This window comes from Phascolarctos cinereus, unplaced genomic scaffold, assembly GCF_003287225.1.
Source record: "Phascolarctos cinereus isolate Bilbo 61053 unplaced genomic scaffold, phaCin_HiC Scaffold_5;HRSCAF=322, whole genome shotgun sequence".
NCBI classification, from domain to species: domain Eukaryota; kingdom Metazoa; phylum Chordata; class Mammalia; order Diprotodontia; family Phascolarctidae; genus Phascolarctos; species Phascolarctos cinereus.
Window position 1 is genome coordinate 129,059,937 of NW_027555958.1, and position 16,940 is coordinate 129,076,876.

General features: G+C 36.1%; 1 protein-coding gene across 8 annotated transcripts in view; it reads left to right on the plus strand.

The window, feature by feature from the left end:
* The window catches only part of PTPRK (protein tyrosine phosphatase receptor type K), a 745,494-nt gene that overhangs the window by 374,240 nt on the left and 354,314 nt on the right, over nt 1-16,940 (plus strand). The gene's annotated exons all lie outside the window — the stretch shown is intronic.

A 16,940-nucleotide genomic window follows, 5' to 3' on the forward strand; every position in this document is an offset into this window, starting at 1 on the left:
AAAATAATATATGTAAAATGAAATCTTGAAGAATCGGATTGGCCAAGGGAGAGAAACAGTCTAAGCCAGAAAATAAACATGGAAGTGAGTTTGCAGAAGGTGAGAATGAGACAAGGAGATTCTGTCTTTGAAGCTTTTGAGAATGGACCTGTGCAGTGAGAAGGAACATTAAGGAGGTTAATTTGAAATTCATAGACACTTATTAGCCAGTTCATCCTAGGTGAGTCACATAATCTTTGTGGACCTCGTTTATAAAAATGAGAGTGTTGGATTACACGCCTTTAAGTTTCCTTACAGCTCTAAATATGTCATTCTGTGATTGCATAATACTTAGGCTCATAAAATCTTAGAGTTAGAAGGGACCTCATAGGACATACAATGCAACCCATAGCTGATTACAAATTCCTTCTACAGCATGTGTAACATGTTGTCATCTTACTTTTCCTTGAAGATATAGATGACAAATTGTCATTGTGCTTTCACTTAAAGACCTCTGATGATAAAGAGTTTACTACCTAATGTCAGACCATTCCACTTTTGAATAGGTTCAGTCATTGGGAAGTTTTTCCTTAAGCCAAACCTAATCTACCTGCAAATTGGCTGGACAAGGCTATATGTAATGAAGTGTTCTGGGAACTATTTTATCTTAACCAATTCAAAATAAAGTAGGAAAGTAGGTAGGCTTGATTTCTAGGATGAAGAAAGGAAATGTGGCAACTTGGTGAAAAGTAAAATAAGTGGATGTTTGTATGTTGGTATGTCAATTTGTGTTCATATTTACTATTGTTTATCTTTTAGTTCTCTGCAAAGGCAGAATTACTGTGGGCCACAATTCTGAATTTATAGTTCATAGAGAAAGAAACTATGAACTTTTTTTTCTGAAGTGTCTTTGTACCTTTAAAACCTATATAAAAATGTAATGGAGCCTGTGCTTCAAAGATACTTTTGAATATGTCTTTTTTTTAATATGTTAAAATAAAAATGAATCCCATGAGTGGCATTTCCAATTTACCTGTGAAATGGACAAACAAACAGAAATCTTGAGGGTAGAAGGGCATGATACCTTACTTCTCATATTTGAAAGGTTGTCACAGAGAAGAAGAATTAGATTTGTATTGATTTCTGCCATTTCTACCATTTGGGGCAAACATGTCAAAGTCCTCAAGAGGCATAGACATCCTTAGCATAAGCAAACACTTGAAACAATTAGAACCATCCAAAATTGAAATGGATTAGCTTAAGGAGGTAGTATGTTCCTCCTCACTTGAAGTCTTAGACAAAAACTGGTTGACAACCTGATTTTGGGTTCTTGTTGATTTTTAAAGATAAATTTATTCTGTGACATGATCAGACTGTAATATTTAACAATCAATAGTATGGGTGTAGAAAAAAACAAACATGATCTCTTGGTTGGAATGCTGTATACTTGGCATTAAACACAAGAGAAATTAACCTGTTATACAACTACTCAAAAATACAGTGCTGATGGTTTTTTGTTTTGTTTCATTTTTTGCACCCCCTGCCACTCACACACAAAATATTATTTAAAGCATGCCATCACAGTGCCTGACTGGACTCACAAATCAGCGGCAAATTAAAGTTTTCCTATTCCTTCTTTATCTCTTCTTTCCTCCTAAGTTTTGTTTTCTAGCAGTAATGAAAATCTGCCATTCCTGGAACAACCATAACTACCTTTTTTATATGATTTAGGAAAATATTTGTGCACGCGTGTGTGGCGCGCCCCCCCCCCCCATTATAAGGTCTGGAGTTTCTGCCTCCAAAATTTTGTCCCTTCATTGGGCCAGAATTCAGTGATAAGTATTGTATTTTCCAAAATAATTTTAGCTTCCTACACTTTTAGATTTGTTTCTATTATTGCCATCTTTGAGTTCAACATCCCTACTGTCATTCTTATTAGTTCTTACATTTACGTACATCTTGAACTGTACAAAAGGTAAAACAATAGCCCCTGGATTGTTACAGATTGCAGAACTCTGCAAGTATGTCTTATTTCACAAAATGACTCCTTGAATTCTCATCTATCATTTGGAAGCTGAAGCATCCAATACATGGCTCCCACAGCTGCTAATCCTCCTTGGTGTAGACTGACTTTCACATAGTAGTAATGGCGGCAGACACTTCAATGATCCTTCTTCATTCGTTTCAGAGACAGAACACTGTATGAACACTTTTTTCAGGGAAAAAAAAGTTCTTGAGTTGAATCACTAAGTGGAATGGAAGTTCCCTTCCATTTCACTGATTCTCTGATTCCTTGCACTAAAGGTGAAGAGAATACTTCTTTAGCTATTAGTTTTGGTAAATATGTCTAAATGTAAACAATTGATTTGCTAAATCTTCTTTCTTGATTTTGGCTTCAATTATATGATCCTTTCTATCAGAACTAAAATATTTAGCAATTTTTGCTTTGTTTTAGGTTCTAAAATTTAATATTATCGTGGAGTTAAATCTATTTTTCATCTCCATATCTCTGTATCCTCCTAGCAGCAAATACTTCCTTAGATTGACCCTGCTCTTTTAAGTGAACTACACTAAATCTTCTGTTCACTGTTTATTTTTTCTTATTCTAGTAATGGAAGTATTTTATTATTGCTTCTATAAACTTGTCAGTGGTGTCTTTTTAATTTTTTTTGGGGGGGCAAAAGTGATGACTTCCCTGAGGAGAGATAATATGGATTTCTATGTTCTCTTCTTCATTCCAGTTCCTAGTATTTTAGGATTTCAGCGAATCTTAGTATTTTTTCTTGATTTCTGGCACCTCTGTTGTCTGTTTTCTTAGCAGTTTATACACACACACACACACACACACACACAATCACTTTCTTTTAAAAAAAAAAGTAAAAAAATCTGTTAAGTTTCATTTAACCAAAGTATATCCATTATTAACCTGATCACTTAAATATTTTTTTTCACTGTAGAGGGAATAGTGAAACTATTGATCTTTCTGGATAAGAATTTATTGGAAAGAAATTTTAAAATACTACTTACCTTCATAATTTGTTAAATAGGCTTTGATATGTAGTTTAACACTGATATCTCAATAGGTCTACTTCTCAAATACCCATTCTCCAAGGGTATTTGACCTTAAGACCAATTTTCTTTCTACCAGGATCATAGGATCATATGATGATCTGTGCATATAACATGTTATAAAAGCTGGTTGTGACCTTAGAGGTCAGCTAGTTAAAACTCACTCATTTTATAGATGAGGGTATAGGTGAGAAATCTAGGGTTTCACATGTAAGAATCAGAGCTAGGATTAGAACCCAGGTCCTTTGACTCCAAATCCCTTCTTTCTTTTCCATATCCCTGTGAAATTGTCTCTTCTGTGAGGCATTTAGCTTTACTTTTGCTTCATTTATTTTAAGAATAATAGACTTTTCCTATGAGTTTTTCAAGAATTCATTGTGAGAGTAACTAGTTGAGATGTAAAACTGAGACTGTGGAAAATTACGCATTATGAACAACTTGCTGAAAGGTATGTTATCTACATGATGGAATGGTGAATGGCCCTTTACTGATCCTCATGTATAAGAAGTCAGGAAAACATTATTGCCACGTTTGCAATTTTCAGTTTTCTTTAGTTTTATAGTATCTTAAAATATGCCCAGTTAAAATTGTTTTCAGTAATGAAAAGAGTAAGAAGATTATAAATGTAACAGTAAAAGTTCTTTTTCTGTGGAATGAAAAATATCAACAATAATGAAAGAATTCAAAAGTATTCAGCATAATAGCTTATTTAAATTGAGCTACAAAATAGTACATGTATTTCAAAATTGCATAGAACACAAAGTATTGCTTGTTTACTGCCTCACATAGTTGATATAATATACAGAAATTAAAACACAGTAAATTTTTAAAGAGAAATAAATTAATAAATAACTTTATAAAGTCAGGAAGGTTTGATGTTATGGAAGTTTAGAGTACTTTCATGGTACTTCTTAGATGTTCTTTAGAAAGTTTATCTCACTGTTAGAACTGAGCTCAACAAATCTTAGATCAGAGCCCTTAAGAGAAGTATTTTAGATCTCAGCAGAACCCTGCCCAGTGACTCCTAATTTCATTCCCCTCTGAGCTGTGCCCCTGCTTTACCACCAGACTACTAAAGCCTTGGGTTTGTTCTTGAACTTCAGTTTGAAACCCAGTGTGATAGATGACAGTGACAGTTCAGACATGATATCTTGGTGTGAGAATTTTATTCAGTTTTTTCATGGAGGCTAGTTCTACCTTAAATTCTATAGCCTCTATGAACAAAGAATTTGCTACCCCCACCCCTGCCAAACTTATTTCCTTTCACTTCCCTCCCTTTAAACAACAAGCACTGTTATAGATCACCTAATCCTGGGATTGACATGTCATGAGTTTAGTGTATAAGCATATTGCACACCTATAATCTCTTCTACTTGGCCTAGAAGAGGTGTTGGACTTCTTTGAAGGTATATAAATAAGCCTCACCTATTGTATTGACCTGCTGTAGGTGTAATTCACTTGATGATTTTAAAAATCGTATTCATTTTGAACTTAAATACAAAAAGACAAAAAAGAACATTTCCATGTACACTTCACAACATAAAAAGAGGATTCACTGTAAAAAACTATGAATTTCCATTTCACAGTTTACTTTTTTTGGAACAACTGTTTAATAAATGCTACACATCATTTTAAAGCTACCTCCTTTTCTGTGCTTCCTTCTTAAGTGTTCTTTTGTTCTCTTCTGTGACATTTTAATTTTTTTCCTTCCTTCCCCATCTTGCTCTAGAGAAAGCTACCATTACACATAAGTGTGTGTGTGTGTGTGTGTGTGTGTGTGTGTGTACGTATGTATGTAAAACCACCATATATATACTTCTATTCATCAGTTCTTTCTCTGGATGTGGGTAGTATCTTCCTTCCTAGGTCCTTTGTAGTTGCTTTGAGTATTTATAATATTCAAAATGACCTAGTTGTTCAAAATAGTGCTTAGAATAATATTGCCTTTTACTGTGTACAACGTTCTCTTGGTTCTTCTCATTTCACTCTTCAGTTTTTCATTCAAGTCTTTCTTTGTTTTTCTAAAATCAGCCAGCTCATCATTTCTTCTAGCTCAGCAGTATTCTATCAGATCACCTGATGATTTTAATAGTCATGATAATGACCTACCACAACTTCCTCATTTCTTGTGAGGACTGACCTTGTACATACTCCTGAAGGGAGAAAAAAACCGAACAATAGTCCCTGGGTATTGAGATGCAAGTGTTAGGACAAAAAAAATCCATGGACTGCTCATGAGGATTTGTGGAGAACAGTTTGTATGTTGTTGTTTTTCTAAAATTATAAAATAACCTATTTTCTGTTTGGTTATTTTTCTGTTGCAAAGTTTTTCTGGAACTGTTCCTTTTCAGATTCAGCATAGGTGGAAGTAGTGTTACTGAATGATTCTGTTTAAACTTTTATAGGGAAAAAAGCACAAACTATTTTAACTCATTTTCTGTCTTAGACAGAAACTCCATTAAATCCTGGTCTAAAATGCAATTATGGTTGGAGGTAATGCTAACTTTTGTAAGGCTCTCCTAGAAGAGCACCTAATCTTCCAAGTCCTACTTGAGAAAAAAAAGGATCTCAGTTTAGATTTAGTGTTATACTATGCCATCCTAAGTTTGGAGAATCTACCCACTACAAGTTTGGATGCCAGGTGATGAATTTCCTTGGCCACAGCAAATCATGAAACCATCTATTTGTATATAAAGTAGTTGCAGCCCGTATCAAGTCAATGAAATACGGAAGAAATCTTAGTTCTTTTCAACAATGAAAATAAATAATAATAACCTATTTGTATTTGATTTCTGATATTTCTATTTGTATTTGAATATTTGTATTCATTCTTGTATATAAAAATATGAACAAAATTGATAGTAAAATAGTCAGAGATGGGCAGTTAGATGGCATAGTAGATAGAACACTGGCCCTGGAGTCAGGAGGACTTGAGTTCAAATCTGACTTCAGACATATAACACTAACTAGCTGTGTGACCTTGGGCAGGTCACTTAACCCCATTGTCTAGCCAAAAACAAAACCAAAAAAAAATCATAGACAATGTGGTTCCATGCAGTGTTGGAGTTGTTGGAGAATCTTAGTTTATATCCTAAATCTGTTTCTTACTGCTTGTGAGACTTTAGACAAATTACCAAGGCTGTCTGATCCTCAGTCTACTTATCTGTAACAGAAGGGGCTTCACTTTGTTGACCTCTGAGGGCCCTCCATGAGCAATGAAATATTAAAGACATGTTGTCATCATTAATCCAAAGTGAACACTTGAATGATATCAGGCAAAGTTATTACATTTTAAGTGTAAGAATTTCTTATATTGATTTCCTTTGGTTGGGGAGGGGATGTGGGAGGAGTCAAGGATCATGACTCAGATTACTGTTCTATTTTAAAAGAGTCCGGAATATGTGGACATCTACATAACAATTCAAAAAGGTCCCATTGCCAGAACATCTGTCAGACCATATGCCTTGGCTTCAGGTTTAGTTTAGATAACTAAAACACTAATGACTTCATCCATCATTTTGGAGCTTGGCAGGGATGCATCATTGGATCAGGTAGAGAAGCTTGATTGCAGATATAGTGAGAGTAGGGTATTTGGGGGGCAGTGTTTGGTTAGCACCATTTGCTTGGTGCCTCTGAAATGAGGCTGTTTATTGTGTGACTGGTAATCCTATGTAGATTGCCATCAGAACTGTATAGTTGGGCCAATCTGTCAGCAATTGCTGTGGGGGGTTGGCTCAGTGCCTCTTCAGTTGGTCTGCCAAAACAGGGAAGTCAGCCACCATGCTGCCCTTGGTGAGACTCATCAGTGCTAATGGAGTGTGATGCAGCCAGTCTCTCAGCCTGAGGAAATGTCAGTCCTCATGGAGTAACAGATAATTTAAACAATTGCCTCAGAGTCAAAATTGGAAAAATAAAATTAGGTAAATATGATATGAATCACTCAAAAATAAAGCCCACCCCCAAACAAAAATCCATTAACAAGAGAGGCAGACCTTCAAGTAAAACCAACTCTTATTAGTTATGGGCCAGTTCATATAGTTGATCTAAAACTTTTTACCATGTGATGTTTTCTCTTACCACAGAAATTTCTTATCCCCATGATCACAATTTATCTTAAAATCACTGTAGGCCAGGAGAAAACAGAGCTGTGAGGCTTGTGTTTATGTGGAGAATTCAGAAGTTTCTATGAATACAATAGAGCTCCAGCATTTTTCAAATGTTACATAGTAATCATTCACAACATTATTTCTGACTCTCATATTCTGTATACTATTGTCCTCAAAAGCACATTTTTGTTATCAGATCTCAGGTTGAGTTTACTATATTTTCATATGTCAGTATCTTAAATCATTTTTTACCTTCTTGATTTTGACAGAACATTTAATGTCACTGGAACCTTTTTGATTTTTTAAAGAAGTAGATTTTTGTTTAACCTAGTTGTTATTAGTGTAAAGGTCGACAAAGGTGTTAAATTTTAATTATGTTTAAAAATATGCAAAGTTAGTGTGGGACCAAGGCATATCTTTAAGCCAACAAGTCTTTATTGAGAGTCTAATATATAACGAGCCTTTTGCTATATAGTATGATGAATAACAAATTAATGAAAGGAGTTATTCCTGACTTCAAGGAGTTGACACTGTATATGAAGAGACTTGATGTATACTTAGGAAACAGTGGCATAACAATATGAGGTAATGCATGTAATTGTGAGTCTTTCAGATAAGCAGTGCTATGTATCCAGTCTAGAGAAGGGAAAAAATCATATATATTAGAATTGGTAAGCATGTCATGGACCATTGGATTAGGAGGACATGAATTAAAATTCAAACTTTTTTACTATGTGATTTGGGGGCAATTTAACTTTTTTTTGTGGTCCCTCAGTTTTCTTATCTGTACAATGAAAAGCCTGGATTTCATTATCTCCATAGTATCTATCTATAAATCCTATCATATTATGTTTTAGTTGAACTTTGAAGGATGTAAAGAATCTGTATAGCTAAAGGAGAGTCTTGTTGGATGAAGGAAAGGGGAGGAGAAAACATGATCAAAGAATGGGAGGCAGGCATTGTGTATAAGAAAGAGAGGGAGGATATTTACCTAGTTAAAATGGAAGTTTTAGATAGAAGGCTGAACAGATAGAAAGCATCACAAGCAGGCAATAGAATTGGGACTTTGTCCTCAGAGTAGCAACAGTGAACCACCCATTTGCTATTTTTTAATATTGTAAAGGTTCAAAAGTTTGAGTCAGTGTTTTGGTAATTATACAGTCTCACAGCTAGAAGTAACCTCAGAGAACATCTAGAGCAATCCATACCTGAAAAGGAAACATATACCTCAGAATCAAATCCTCTAAATAATATCCTGGCAAAGTAAGCATTAAGCCTTTTCATCAAGTCCTCCTATGAATCAGCTCATCCTGGTTTCAGATAGCAGCTCTAAATGCTAAGATATTTCCTTACATTAAACTTAAATTTTCTCTTCTTCCATATTCACCCCAGTTCCATTCCTAGTTTTACCTTTGTGATCAAGCAGAGCAACTTTAGTCCTTCTTCTTCATGCCAACTCTTCACATACTTGCAGATAACTGTTATGATCCACTTATTTTCCCCCCTTTGGATTAATTCTTCCCAATTCCTTCAGTTTATTCTTCCATGAATCCAGTTGTCCTCTTTTTGCAGATTATTCCTATGTCCGTTTATCTATTTATCTAACTGTAGCCTTTTCCTTGAACTCTGTCCCATATCACCAATTACATATTAGACATTTTGAACTAGATGTCCCATAAATAAACATCTCAATTTCAGCATGTTTGAAATAACTCATCTTTCTTCAAAAATCTAAGTCTCTTTTGAACTTTTTTTTAAAACTATTGAAGGCATCATCATTCTTCTAGAACCTTTTCTGGCAAGCCCAACTACTCTCCATTACTCATTTTATGTGTATATATGTGTATCTATATGTATCTACACATATACATACATACATACATACATACATACATACACACACATATACATGGAGATCTTATAATGTCCAATGTTTCTGGAAGACATCCCTTTCTTCTTCATGGATACCATTACACATACTTAGTATAGACTAAGATTGCTGAAACTTTTTGGGTGACCATGTCAGACTATTGACTCAGATTGAACTTCTACTCCACTTAAACTCTTAATTCTTTTCTATGCAAAGTGCTACCTTGTCATGCCTATATCATCTTATTCTTAGGAAGTTGATTTTTTTTTCAAGCCAAGTGTAAGATTCAATTTTTCCTCATGAAAATTCATTTTATTAGAGTTGATCCAGAATTATATCGTATTAAAAAAGATCTATAGAATCCCACAGTTTTAGAATTGTAAGTGACCCCATCAAGTATAACTTCTACCTAAACTTATATAGTAATACCAATACTGATAATAACAGATACATGTAAACTTATATGGTGTATACATTAAAAAAAACCCCATAGAAACTTACATGGTGTATGTGTGTATGTGTGTGTGTGTGTATACACACACACACACACACACACACACACACACGGACATATGTGTATATATCACACTCTGTTTTCCTTTTTCTTTTTTTTTTTAAGGCAATTGGGGTTAAATGACTTGCCGAGAGTCACACAGCTAGTAAGTGTAATATGTCTGAGGCCAGATTTGAACCCAGGTTCTCCTGACTCCAGGGCCAGTGCTCTATTTACTGAGCCACCTTGCTGCCCCTGTTTTCCTTTTTCTTTATGGAGTGTAGGGAGACTCTGTCCTCTGGTTGGCCTTTGAAGTTACTGCTTACTTTCAGTATGTATTGCTGGGAGAAATCCATATGTTCATTGAAGAATGTAGATATAGCTCTGTTCTCTTTTGATATTTAATGATGAGAACTCTTAAGAAAAATCTGTGTAAAATGTGAAGGCATTACATTTCATTGTTTTGTTTTCCATTTTGGTGATTCCCCCCTCAAGACCATGTCAGTCTTCACCTTCATGCTGCTTCTTAAAAACAAAAAAATCAGTGGCCCGAGTAGAGGGATGGGCTAAATAGAAGTGGAGAGGAATCTGTGCAGGAGTGTGTGTGTGTTTGTGATGTAGGTGCTTATGTATATGTGTGCACACACACACACACACACACACACACACACACACACACACGATCTGTACATCTATGAATAGATTGTTGTTCATTCGTTCAGTCGTGTCTGAACCCCATGGGCAATATCAGGCCAGGCTCTTCTGTCCTCCACTTTCTCGTGTTGTCTGTCCAAGCTCATATTACTTGCTTCCATGACTCTCTTCCATTGCTCTTATCCTCTGCCACCCCCATCTCTTTTTGCCTTCAATCTTTCCCAACATCAGGGTCTTTTCCATTGACTCCTGTCTTCTCATCATGTGGCCAGAGGATTTAAACTTCAGCTTCAGTATTTGTCTTTCCAAGTAGACTAATTTCTGAACTAATTTCTTTATGTATTGATGAATTTGATCTCTTTGCTGTCCAGGAGACTCTCAAAAGTCTTCTCTAGCACCACAAATCAAAAACATAGATTCCATGGCAATCAGCTTTTCTTATAGTTCAAGTCTCACAGTCCTCCATTACTACTGGAAAAACCATAGCTTTGACTGTGTAGACCTTTGTCAGCAAAGTAATATCTCTGCTGTATAGTGTGCTATCCAGGCTTGCCATAACTTTCCTTCCAAGGAGCAAGCATCTTTTACTTTCATGGCTCCAGTTGCCATCTGCAGTTATCTTTGAGCCCAAGCACATAAAATCTGACACTTCTTCCATTTCTTTCCCCTCTGTTTTCCAGAAAGTGATGGAATAGTTGCCATGATCTTAGGTTTGTTTTTTTTTTAATGTTAAGCTTTTACACTGTCCTTTTTTACCCTCATTACTTTCTGCTGTCATAATGGTATCTTTTGCATAACCTTCCAGTTTTTCTTAGTTTAGAAACTTTAACCTTCCTCCTCTACCCAACAGTCAACTGATCTGTGATTAAATTTTAGGAATTTTCTTCTCTTTGCTTACTTTAGATTTTAGCAGTTTTCCCATGAATAAACTAGTTTACATTCATCTCTATCAAAATACTCATAAAAAATGGCTCTAAACAAATTCTGAAGCAGCAGATCTCACAAAAAGACAGAGTGAAACAAATTTCCAGCCCAAGACCACCTGGATGATTGATCAGAAAGGTGTATAGCGCAGGGCTGGGAGTGGAGCATAGCATGGTGTGGGTGCACAGGCCACAGTAAACCTGGAGCAGGCCTCAGAGGACTGAATCTCAGGCAGCTGTGGAGGTTTCCAGACTCCTCAATCCACCCATGCCAAAGACAACTTAGAAGGTCAGTGGGAAAAGTCTGTTTCTGTGGTGCTGAGACAGGAAGGCAGGGTCACAGCTCCATTCTCCAAGAGTGTGGCCCTGGAGGGGGCAGCTGTTTCATGAGCTTCCAGCCCACAGACTGAGGGAGAATCCAGTGGCTGGTCAGTTAGGGATTGAAGGGATCTCTTTGCCAGTGCAGAGGCAGGAATTTCTTGCTTTGCCCATGCTTGGATCTGGGTCACAGTTCTGGGTGGCGGTGCTGGGGTGAGGAGTGCTAGTGTGGTGGAGCTTGTAGTGGCTATGGAGAAGAACCCCTCCTCACAGTTACAGGACAGAAAGGAGTACTTGTGGTCACAGGACAGGAAAGGAGTAAACACCTCGCCCCTTATCATACCACCTTGCAAGAACTGAAAATTTACAGGTCCCTACAAGTATCTCTGAAAACAGCTACACAAACCCCTGAAGCTTGGGACAGTACACTCTCCACATTGGAAGCAGACTCTTACCTTAACAAAGAGTTTAAAACTCAAGTAATTGCTTGGATCATGAGCAAGCAGCGCAGAGTCAGACTATATTATCTTACTTTGGTGAAAAAAATCAAAATATACAACCAGAAGAAGACAACAAAGTCAAAGCTCCTACATCCAAAGCCTCCAAGAAAAATATGAATCAGTCCCAGGCCTTGGAAGAGCTCAAAAGGGATTTTGAGAAGCAAGTAAGGGAAGTAGAGGAAAAACTGGGAAGAGAAATGAGAGTGATGCAAGAAAATCATGAAAAACAAGTCAACAGCTTGCTAAAGGAGACCCAAAAAAATACTGAAGAAAAGAGCACCTTAAAAAATAGCCTAATCCTAATGATAAAAGAGGTCCAAAAAGCCAATGAGGAGGAATGCCCTAAAAAGAAAATTGGCCAAATAGAAAAGGAAGTCCAAAAGATTACTGAAGAAAATACTTCCTTAAAAATTAGGATAGAGCAATTGGAAGCTAGTGACTTTATGAGAAATCAAGACACTGTAAAACAAATCCAAAAGAATGAAAAATTAGAAAACAATGTGAAATATCTCATTGGAAAAACAACTGACCTGGAAAATAGATCCAGGAGAGAGAATTTAAAAATTATTGGACTATCTGAAAGCCATGATCAAAAAAAGAGCCTACGCATCATCTTTCAAGAAATTATCAAAGAAAACTGCCCTGATATATTAGTACCAGAGGGCAAAATAGAAATTGAAAGAATCCACATCTCCTCCTGAAAGAGATCCCCAAAGGAAAACTCCTAGGAATATTGTAGCCAAATTCCAGAGTTCCCAGGTCAAGGAGAAAATATTACAAGCTGCCAGAAGGAAACAATTCAAGTAGTGGAAACACAATCAGGATAACACAAGATTTAGCAGCTTCTACATTAAAGGACCGCAGGGCATGGAATATAATATTCCAGAGGGCAAAGGAGATAGGATTACAACCAAGAATCACCTACCCAGCAAAACTGAGTATAATCCTTCAGGGGAAAAAATGGTCATTCAGTGAAATAGAGGACTTTCAAGCATTCTTGATGAAAAAACCAGAGCTGAATAGAAAATTTGACTTTCAAACACAGGACTCAAGTGGAACATGAAGAGGTAAACAGGAAAGAGAAATCCTAAGAAACTTATTAAGATTGAACTGTTTACGTTTTTGCATGGAAAGATGATATTTATAACTCATGAGACCTTTTTCAGTATTAGGGTAGTTGGAAGAAAAAAATTATATGTATGTATAGATTGATAGATAGATAGATAGATAGATAGATAGATAAATAGATAGATAGATAGATAGATAGAGGGCACAGGGTGAGTTGAAGATTAAGGGGTCATATCTGGAGAATAAAATTAAGGGATGAGAGAGGATTATACTTGGAGAAGAGAAAGGGAGAGGTAGAATGGGGTAAATTATCTCACAAAAAAAACAGAAAAGTCTCTTACAGTGGAGGGGAAAGGGGAAGGTGAGGAATGAGTGAATCTTATTCTCATAGGATTTGGCTTAAGGAGGGAATAACATACACATTTAATTGGGTATGGAAATCTGTCTTACCCTACAGGAAAATAGGGGGAGAAGGGGACAACAGAGCAGGGGGATCATAGAGAGGAGGGCAGATTTGGAAAGGGGTAATCAGAAGTAAATACTTCTGAGGAGGGACAGGGTGAAAAGAAAGAATAGAATAAATGGGAGGGCAGGAGAGGATTAAGGTAAATAGAGTTAGTTTTTCACAACATGTCTACTAAGGAAGTGTTTTGCATAACTGCACATGTAAAACTATATTGAGTTGCTTGCCTTTTCAATGAGGTTGAGTGGGGAGGGAGGAAGAGAGAAAATTTGAAACCTAAAGTTTTAAAAACATATGTTTAAAAAAATGTTTTCACATGCTATTGGGAAATAAGAAATACAGGAAATGGGGTACAGAAGTCTGTCCTGTCTTACAGGAAAATAAATAGAAGGGGAAGGGGATAAGAGAAGCAGGGAAGAGATAGAAGAGAGGACAGACTAGGGGAAGGGATATTCAGAATGCATTCCATCTTGGGGTGGGGGGAGGGGGGAGATGGGATGAAAATTTGGAACTCAAAAACTTGTGGAAGTGAATGTTGAAAACTAAAAATAAATAAATTAAAATAGTCCCATATACATTAGCATTCTCATCCTTATAGCCATAGACATTCTTGTGCTTTGTCAAACAGCCATCGCTACCATACTGGTCCTCCACCACCTACCTTTCCTTACTTTTTCTAACTGGGATTGGAAATGTTTAAGTCTAGAAGTCAGTGAATATTAACATAGTATGATAATTCATACAATTATGGCATCATAGATTTAGAGCTGAAAAAAAGTCTTTTTAGTTCAACCCATTTATTTTATAGCTTGGGAAAGTGAGACTCAAGGATATTAGTTGACTTGTCCAAGTTCATAAAGCTAATAAGCATCGGAGTTGGGATTTGAATCCAGGACCTGTTACCAAAGCCAGTAAACTTTCCACTATGCAGAGGTTTGTAAGATACCTCAGAGACCACCTAGTCTAACCCCTTCATTTTGCAGAGGAAGAAAACAGGGCAGTAGGTGTCCTGAATTTCCTAGTAGTAGAGTGACAGCTAGGTCATGCAGTGGACAGGTAGGTCGCACAGTGGATGGAGCACTGGGCCTGGAGTCTGGAAGACCTGAGTGCAAATCTGGTCTTAGACAATTACTAGGTATGTGACCTTGGGAAAGTCACTTAACTTATTTGCCTCAGTTTCCTTATCTGTAAAATGAGCTAGGAAAGGAAATGACAAGCAACTCCAGTGTCTTTGCTAAGAAAACCCCAAATGCGGTCATCGACAGTCAGACATGACTGAAATGACTAAACTTCATAGATCTGAACCCATCTTTTGATTCTATATTTAGTACTTTTTCTGCTTACTACCTTACCTCTTAAGTAGAGAAGATCAACTGTGTGCTAAGAGGAGTCCTAAACTTCAAAATCCAAAGCATAAATGGAGAATTTTGTTTTGGTAAACAGGAACTAAGTAACTATAACAAAAGAGTGATCCTAAATAAAGTATTAGGAAAAAAATAAAAGGGCAATATGAACTTTATGACCTGAGGAGAGAAGAAACTTTAAAAATATCAGCCTACTGATCTCCATGTTGTGAGGGAGAAGTATAGGACAGACAAAGAACTATTCATAAAGTACTGTAGGAAAGTATATACAGTTTTGCAATTCTGGTTGACTAAGAATTGGATTAGGTGATCTTATGAGCTCTTCAAATTCTGTAATCAAATTCCTTGCTTGTTAAATGTGTGACAATGAACTGACTTCAGAAAGCTTTACTTTAGGGAAAACCTTTATGCAAAAAAGGGACTGTGTGGTTCCTGACAAACATTAACTGCTAACCTTTTTTCTTAGAAAACGGTATTATTAAACATGTCATTTAAAAAAAAATTCCAGTCTTTTAAGAGATGATACATCAAACGCTTTTCACAAAAGCAACCAAGTACCCCTTAGAATAAAAATTAGTAAGCCATTTCTAATGTATTATCTCAGCCAGATTGTTACTATTACCCTAATTTTTGTAATAAGTAAAGGAACTAGTCACTCCATAAGTGCAATCTCAATTCATAGAACATAAGAATGGTTCATAAATGCTTGCTGGTCTTTAACAGACTATTTCTGAAGTCCTTGATGTTGGTCTGCAGTCTCAAATATCCACAGGATTAATCCCTAGATGCATGCCTGAGACTCTTAGTTGATTTTTGGCTTTCGTTCTGAGAACTAAAATGGTATCACTATGTTGGCACGAAGGTACAGTGTGTCTGATTGTGGCTCGTCAGACTGATATACTCTTGGAAGGTTCTATCACAGGTTGGGCACAACTAGTCCATATGAACATGCAGAAGGGACATGGCTCTAAATTTGTGCATCTCACATTTCTTTATTAGAAAAGAAGAAAAATACTTAGTTGACAAATGGCATTATTTCTTAGCCTTACTGCTTTAAGTTAATGATTTAATTGATGAAATCATACACTAGGCAGGGAAAGGGAACCTGCAGCCTCAAGGCCACATGTGGCCTTCTAGGTCCTGAAGTGAGGCCCTTTGACTGAATCTAAACTTTACCTAACAAATCCCCTTAATAAAAGAATTTGTTCTGTTAAACTTGGACTTAGTCAAAAGGCAACACCCAGTGACCTAGAGGGCCACATGAGGCCTTGAGGCTGCAGGTTCCCCACCTCTGCACTAGAATATTAAAGGAACTAGAAATCACACAGTGTTGTTTCATTAATTACTAACATAAATCCACATTAATTTCAGATTTTTAAAAACCTAGTTGCACAGAATTCCTAGGCCTTGTTTGGAGTGAGTAGACATGAATTAATGCAATAGCTCAAATTGTGTACTTTGTAATGAGACTTTCTATGCCCAATAAACAACAAACTGACATCAGAAAGAACAGTTTAATTAAAAGAGGATGTCATTGTACCTGGAATCAGGTTAATGATTTTTCAAGCATACATAACTGTTTATGTGGTAAGACTACTAGAGTTACTTCAGTGTAGTTTTTCTAGTTAGGATAGTGTTTACTTTTGCGGTGTTTATTGTTGATGGAGAGTCGAATTTCTTTTCTCAAATTCCAGCTCTAACACTTGGTTGCAAATAATTTCACTAAATTTAAGCTTCTGGAGTTCAGGGACTGAATCTTACATTTTTCCAATTGCCTAGCACTGTAGTGCTAGGTACTTAGGTAGTTAGTAAACATTTATTATAGTTTAATTTTTGTGTTGCATTTTATTTAAGTCTCAGTTAAATGAGCCTAAATAGTTGCTGTAGTTAATGGATAGTATTTTTATAAGGAAGATGAATGCAGTATGTGAATATGTTATTATTTCTTTGAAATTATGAGATGATACCAAATCATCTATGACTATTTAAAATTCTTTGGAAAATTGAATAATTTTCATCATGTTATACCTATTTTAACAATACATGGAAGAGGTTTTGCACAAATTAATGTTATACCTCTTTTATTTCATTCCTTTAGTCTGTGATTTATAAATAATGAATAGTCAATTGTCT